The 8,113-nt window shown below is 40.1% G+C and overlaps 1 long non-coding RNA gene across 1 annotated transcript; it reads left to right on the top strand.

Annotated features, from left to right (window-relative positions):
• The first annotated feature begins 3,348 nt into the window (after positions 1–3,348).
• Positions 3,349–5,630, top strand: LOC121987643. The gene is made up of 2 exons (XR_006113682.1): positions 3,349–3,654; positions 4,918–5,630. It is a non-coding gene; the product is annotated as an uncharacterized LOC121987643 (long non-coding RNA).
• The last annotated feature ends 2,483 nt before the right edge of the window (positions 5,631–8,113 follow it).

An 8,113-nucleotide genomic window follows, 5' to 3' on the forward strand; every position in this document is an offset into this window, starting at 1 on the left:
TTTGTCGAGATTCGAACATCAAACCTCATGATGATAACACCTCATGCGCTAGCCATTAGATTTATCCGAGGGGACAATAATAATGGAAATAATGTACTATGTGGCATTTGATTAATTACACATGAATTGATTGAGTGGGGGATTTTTTTTTTTTTTTTGATAAAAAAAATGAAAATATGATTCATATTTGATGATTCTAAAAATAAGAAAAGACTCTTTTTCTTTTTATAAATAATAATAATAATAATTTTTATGGATTAATTACAATAATATTTATATGAATAGTTACTATAATAGATTTTAAAATTAAGTTTTATTTGGTATAAAATATTTTATTAGATGTCTGTTTTTTTTTTAATTTTTTAATGTAAAAATTAATTGTGCTAAGTAAAAAATCCTTATAATTTATTTGGCCTGTATCTAACTATGCCATCAATAATATCGAAATAAAAATAATAATAATAATAATAATAATAATATATATTTTTCTTCGTATATAATTCCATCTGTTCAATCCCAAACAAGGACATAGAGAGAAAACAACATACACTCACTGTTCAGAGGTAAGCTGGTCGTACAATGGTTCTGGCTTTCGAAGTCAAAGGTAAGCTGACAAGCAAGGGAACACCTGCGACAGACATTGTCCGTCAGCCGGTGCGTGCGTCGCGTCAATCATCCGTGCGAGTCGCGCACAACAGCTAGCTAGCCACAAGGACACGGCACGGCGACGACGACCACCACGAGGAGAAGACCGGCCGCAAAGGGACAGATTCATCCAGTTCACTCCAGGTACATACATCCCTGCACCACCATGTGTGTTGGATGGTGCAAATCCGGTACAGATTTTTTTCTTTTTTCGTGCAAAAAATACCAGTAGGCCACTGCCCCTCAGGCTGGCTGCCTGATCACGCATCGCATCCATCCATCAAACACGCTAGCTAGCTAGCTAGCTATCTACTAGCTAGCTGCTTTCTCACATGTTCTTGCATTGGCACCGGATCGTGCACTGCCGCATGCAGAGCGCTGATGGCTTGTGGGGGCAGCTGGCTGGCGCAAGGATGTACGTACGCGGGCTGCCGACTGGCGTCGATTAATGCAGCTCACATGCGTAACTGGCAGAAGAGAACAAGGGAAGGACGGGGTTCGCATGCGCGAGAACAACGTTCCATTGGAGTAGGAGCAAGGAGAAAAGTCAGTCCTCGCCCAATCGTGTAGTGGACGACAAATTTATAATAATATGGTAGGGATAAGTTTTAGCGGACATATGCCTTTGAGTAAAGTTTTTTTTTTTTTTTTAGATTTTTTGATGAAAATATGATTATTTAATTTATTCTTCTTTCGTATAATTTAATTATGAGTTATGAAGGATATGTTACATGAGGGTAATCATCTTCTAATATATATTAGGAGTAATGAGAAAAGTTTCGAGATAATAGTGTGGTGAGAAAATGTCTTTTTAATTTTTTAAACATTTAAGGATTGAATCTTAATAGCGTGTTGGCAGATCAATGGTCAAGATGTTTAAACAATAAATTATCAAGATGATGTGATAATGAAAATTAAGATGAAGTAGCTGTTTCATGGGTTAGACTCCCAATATATACCTGTTCAGTCTCAGAGACGATCCGACATCCAGACTTAATTCCTCACTTATCTTAAGCACGACTCTCAGTATATATCCATCCGGTTGTCCTAGAGTCGGTTGGACATCTAGATTCAATTCCTCATTTCTTTTGGGCACGACTCCCCGTATATATTTGTCCGGCCCTAGAACCGGTCAGACATCTAGACTTAGATTCTCATCTTTCCTAGACATGACTTCCGGCATACGTCCGTCCAATTCCAGAGCCGGTCAGATCTTCTTTAGGAGACAATATTATTAGAAAATCATAACAACCTATCATGTATTCGTAGCAGAACCTTTCTTCGCTTGGTAGAGAGCTACTGTACATACTCCAGCACTCGATATACGCTGACATCATACATTTTCTACTACCTCATTATTACAGAGGTTATTAGAGGTGGTATAAAAAAGGGTCTTCTCAATTGACCAATAAAGCAAGGCTACAAGCGCACGCAAGTATCAACATTACTATTTTAATGTTCAACTTCTCCATTTTTCACTCGACTATTATTCTGACTTAAGCGCCGGAGTATCTGTGTCAAGGACCCCCTCCGTGATTCTCATTCTAACATTCTCCTTTGCTCTCTCTATGGCGTGCGCAGGTCTCTCTGCATTAGTAATGTCTTAGTCTCCCTAAAGTCGATAGTAAAATCATCCCGTTAACTCATCGTCTTCTTCACTTTTAGACAGGATTATAAAAAATTAATGAATGAAGTCGGATAGACAATAGCGTTTTTTGATTTATTTTAATAATTGACAAAAAAAATTTCCACTGAATCGAATCGATACAAGTAATCAAGATGAACTGAATATACGTGCCAACTTTAAAAAAAAAACAAAACTATGGAGAAGCGAAGAGAATGCCTGCACCATGTCTTTAGGATCATGCTAGTTAAAGTTGGCGTCTTCCGGTGCTCGACTCTGAGGCCATGCTCAGCGTGGCAGACGTGGGTGGACAGGGATGAAACACTAAGCGAGGTTGAATTTTTGTTTTTGAGCAAGTACTATTTGTTTTATATTTATTTTTTGACATTTTTATAATTCAGATATTAAGTTTAACAATCGGACTATTTATAGAGATGATTAATTATATCTTATAAAAGTTTTTCATTGATTACCGAAAGTAAATCTCGAAAGTATTGTAGTACTATATCGACGGTCTATCTTCGTAGTTTTCATCATCCCTATAGTCATTTCAATGCCGAATCGAGTACTGTGCTAGTTAAGATAAATTCGTAGACTTTTGATGGACACACGTACTTTGACTCACGACCGTCCAATCCAAATTTTCTATCAAATTCAATGCTTATTTTTTATTTGTTTGTTTGTTTGTTTGTTTGTGGTAGAAAGTTAATCTAAGAAGGTTGAGTGAATTAGGGAGGTCCATGGGTCCGGTCTCGCACGATGGAGGGGGGGCAATCACACGGGCAAGCGAGGAGGTTGAATGAGAGTGCAAAACTTGGTAGAGTACACTTTTGATGTCCTAGAGAAGAGAAGGAAAGCAGCCAAGGCATCATTATGGCCAATCGATCATAATTACAACTCCGCCCGGACCGGGCCATACCACAAATTACAAACCGGAGAACATGTACATCTGCCAACTGCAATCACTGTCTTTTGAAACAAATTAAAGCACCAATCCAAACCGACTCAATATCAATTAACTGATGATATGTATATATAATTTCTTGATGGACTTGGTATGAATTAATTTCTTCAAGGCCAGACACACATTTAAGTTGCCCCACATAGTGAGTTCCAAATTGTAACTGGAGCTCCCTAACATGAAATAGTTCTCGAGGGGTAGTTTCGAAAGCCATGAGGAAAGCTTGCCGGCTGAGGACTTTCGACATTCTATGCAGCCACTTGTGAAAATTGAAGACATGGATGCGACCAAAGGGGTTCGTAGTCCCGTCCTAATTTCGAATTAGGGACCCATGGATTCCTAGGAGTCTTCTCCTCGAAAGCTAGCTAGAGAGAGGAAAGGGTTAGAAGACAAGCGAGGGCTCTATTGCATCACATGCAATTTGGTTTGTTTGATTTCTTGTCTTTCCTTTCAACCTTCTATTATGTGTTGCTTTTCTTCTTTTGGGAGATTGAACATACCGTCGTCATCTTTTGAGTCTAGGATCTCCCCATTTGTTTTTCTTTTCTCCTTCTCTTTATTAAAGTTTTATTAAAGTTGAAGGTCAACCATCTCTATAGTGTCACTTTTGCTTTTGCCAATAGGATCAAATAACAAACGGAGAGAAGTAGGATTGTAAAGAGGTATTTAAGCTTAATTTTAGCCTGATCTTGTTTTTAATTCAATCTGGTTTGATTATTTAAATTGTTTATATTTTAAAATTTATTTGGACGATAAACAGTTTAATATTACAAATGTTCAATTTTTTTATTTATAAACTGATTTTGTGTAGGTTAACAAACATAAACAACCCAAGAAAAAAAATTACCCATAAATATTTAATTCATTTAGTTACATTTTTAACCATGGTTATCTATTCCAAATTAATTCAGTTCCTATAGCAGTTCGAATTGTGTGTATTAACTATTATAAACCAATTACGTTAACTTAGTGTTTGGTTTGTAATAGTTAGTGTGTGTATATATAGAACCTGGTGCCATGAGCGAGCTTGTATGTCAAAGAAGAACGAAGGATGAATGAAACGTCAGTGATCAGGCTAGGGAATGATACTTGGCACAGGCACTCCGATGCTCAAGTTAGACAATGAGCTGAAAAGTGAAGGACAGTGGCAATGATTAGTGAATTCTGATAGTGTAGCATACCTACACCTTTAGAAGGAAACCCCTTATATAGTGCTATTTTTCATCTTTGTACGAATATGAATGCGTTATTAAAATAGAATCAACTATTCTGACACTCAACAGGCTTTCCTAAATTGAACCCACCATCTTTGAGCTTGCAAGACGAAAACTTCCAACGTACGTACAACATAGGGAATATTTTCTTGATTCTCTGGCAGCGGTTACGCAAAATGCTAAAATGGAATATCAGGTCATTGGACTAAGGGGAACACTTCAACGGTGAGCTGGATAAATCCTATCTATTATCTGATTGGACATCGCTCTTGAACGAGTCTGATTAGCTACCGAAGGTTAGGTACCTTGAGGACTGATGTGTGTAAATATTATGATGGTTTATGTATGTTTTTACGCACATTCACTTGCTTTATACGTACATATTCTTTGTATAATCGCCACTTTTATCATATACTCATCATATATACTCTTTTGTACGGATATATGCTCTTTGTTTGATTTTGTGTTGACAGGGACAACTTTCGGAGGGAAAACAGCATTTGTCGACGCACCGGAGCGAGCCAGAGAACACGATCGTGCAAACCTTACACGGCTGTGTGGCCAAACAGAAGAGGAGAAGTGCACGGCCGTGCAACCCTTGCACGACCGTGCGGGCAACCCAGAGGCAGATCAGAGCATGACCGTGCATCCTTGCACGGTCGTGCCCCCCATGATCGAGACCAAGCAGCACACGGCTATACAACCCTGCACGACCATGTCCCCAGAGCCGAGTCCCAGTATTACACGCCCGTGCCTATTGGCACGACCGTGCAGAGCACCCAGAGCCAAGAAAGGGCATGGTCGTGCCATCCTTGCATGGTCGTGCCGAGCGCTGCGCCCTAGCCTATAAAAGGAGTTTTAACCCTTTTTCCGAGGGGGGGGGGGGAGAGCCGGGAGACGAGCTGTCAACAGGAGAATCACTCTGGTGTCGTTCCACGCCGTTCAGAACATCGGTCTAGCGATCTTTCATCACCACATCAACTCCAGAAGCAAAGGATTGGATTCGAAGATCACTCGTCGTCGTTGGATAAGCATACTTCTTCCTTCTCTCATCGTGTTGAGAATTTGTATGTTTATATACATCATGTCTTCGGGTTTATCTCCAACATCTATGGAGTAGAGTCCTTGTTCTACGATGAGGGAGTAATTGTGGATTGATTTTGATGTAAGACTCATACTATGCTTATATTCATTGGATGATTTCGCTTGTTTTGTTTCGACTACTCGATCTCTTTATCGTGTTGATTGATTGTGTGGGAATTGTCAACCTCGTAGAGGGAATACCTAGATCATACACTCGAGTGGCCCTAGTGATAGGGGTAACCCATTCACGGACATCTTGAGTACTTCCTTGAAAGGAGAGGCGACTCCTCCATAAGTGTAACGCCCGAAAATTCTCGAAACTGCATTATAAATATTCTATGATTTTTCTGGGATTTTTAGATATTTTTCCGGAATTTTCCGAGTTGCGGAAGCGGCAAAAATAATTAGAACCGCAAAATAGCTTAGGCGGGAATCGAACCCGGAACCCCTCAGATCCGATAACTTTTAGTTAGCCTTAGTAACCGGTGAACCCAGCAGGGCCGTGCTGAAGGAAAGAGGATTCAATTTAATTTATATTAGAGTTGGGCCAAAGTACCCACTTAATATAAATAGGAAGTTTAAGTGGGGTTTGGATTATTTAATTTGGTTTGGTTCGACAACTTCTCCACCGAGACCTAACCTCACGCCGCCCCTTCCTCTCCTCCCTCTCTCGGCGCATCAAGCCAAAGGCTTCTAGGAGCACCTCCCGGCAACATCAAGGGCATGAGGACGCTCCCCTCCGCGAGAGGAACGCTTAGACGCGAGAAGTCGTCTCCACCGGAATTCTAGCGAATAGTATTGTAAGGAAATTAGCGTACGAGGTAAGAAACCCCTCACCTGCAGTATAAGTAGCTCCGTTTGGTTTTCTATGCATTAGTTTAGTTATATGCAGATTTTTCGGACACATAGGGTGTATTTAACCCTCCTCGCAGGTTTAGGGATTTAGTGAGTACCTTTGGATGGGCCGGACACGTCTTTTCCCCTTCAGTTGGAGATTTTAGATGTTGTCGGGTGCCTAGAGGTAGTCTCCCTAATAGAGGGGAGAGTTTAAGCACACTAGATGTTCGATTAAATGATTAGCTCAGTAAAATGTAACTTAAGTATCTTTAATAGCTCAGAAAATGTAATAGAAGCATTTAAAATAGCTTAGTTAGCCTTACTACAGCTTACATGGGACTACGGTCCAATGGGTGGGCTCCCACAGTCGCCTCTAGGTTTAGATAACCTAGCTCTAGGTTCAGATAACCTAGAAATAGCAAAATAAGCAATTAGTAGTTATGTTCAGTATTTTATTTTCAGTGGCACTGTACAGGATTAGATATCCACTGGGCTGGGCTCCCATAGTCGGTCCCTAGGTTTAGATAACCTAGTAAACCTTACTAAATTCGGGATTTGCAACCCCGGGTCTAATTAAGGATGCGCGCATAGCATGTACAGTTGCCGGGCCCACTAGCAGTATGATTATATACTTTAATCTATTACATTATTAGTTTTTCAAAACTCACAAAGATTAGTTACGTTAGTTGAGTTTGAATTCAGCTGCAGTCTAGCTCAGTTTATGTTCAGATCAGTTTAGTTTTCTGTTGATACAAATGATAGTTTATCATTAGCTTTATTGCCATGATCAGTTTACTTCTATGTGTTGTATACCATGCCATGCTTAGCATATTCAGTATGTATTTTCAAATAGCATGTTTTAAAAACATATTGCATCGTATGCATGTTTTAGTGAGGTAGATGGTTTCTTACTAAGCTTTAAGCTTACAGATTCTACTTTCCTTATACTGCAGATAAAGGTAAAGGGAAAATGGACTAGCAGAGGAAGCTGGAGTTCAATGCAGAGATGGTGTGTGTGGCAGGAACATGGAATAAAAGATCCTTAGGGGATCTAGCAAGCTTAAACAATTGAACTTTTAGTATTTCTATTTTCATGCACTTTTAATTGTTAAATGCTACGAACTAGTAAACCATGCTTTATATCCAGTTTAGAATGCTAGCTTTATGTCATTAGAATATATTCTATGGATTGTATAAGTGAAATGTGAGATTTTGGCACGAACAAGTGTTGAAATCAGAGTTTCAGTGCGAAATCAGAAACTCCGATCGATCCACGGATCGATCTGAGTTGAGTTGTGCCACTGGATCGGTCAGCTGACCGATCTAGTCACGAACAGAGAGTTTATGGATCGGTCAGCCGACCGATCCAGAGGCGAACAGTGAGTGCAAAAGCTCACTGATCGGTCAGCCGACCGATCAGTGAGTCACTGGATCGGTCTACCGATCGATCAGTGCACTCCTGGATCGGTCGGTAGACCGATCCAGCCGCGTACAGAAACAAGACAGCTTATGGATCGGTCAGCCGATCGATCCAGAGCCTTCTTCCGTGCCAGTATCAAGCTGGATCGATCACGGGATCGATCCGACAGCCCAATCGATCCATGGATCGATTGAAATGCCTGATTACAGCTAGCAGGACATCCGAAAGGCATAGATTATCCTCCCCTAGCATGTGTACGACTCCTAGGTACACCTAGAATATTAAGTTCAGTTTACAGTAATTAGCTTAGTAAAATTTTAATCAATCCA

Source organism: Zingiber officinale, chromosome 5B (assembly GCF_018446385.1).
Source record: "Zingiber officinale cultivar Zhangliang chromosome 5B, Zo_v1.1, whole genome shotgun sequence".
Lineage (NCBI taxonomy): Eukaryota > Viridiplantae > Streptophyta > Magnoliopsida > Zingiberales > Zingiberaceae > Zingiber > Zingiber officinale.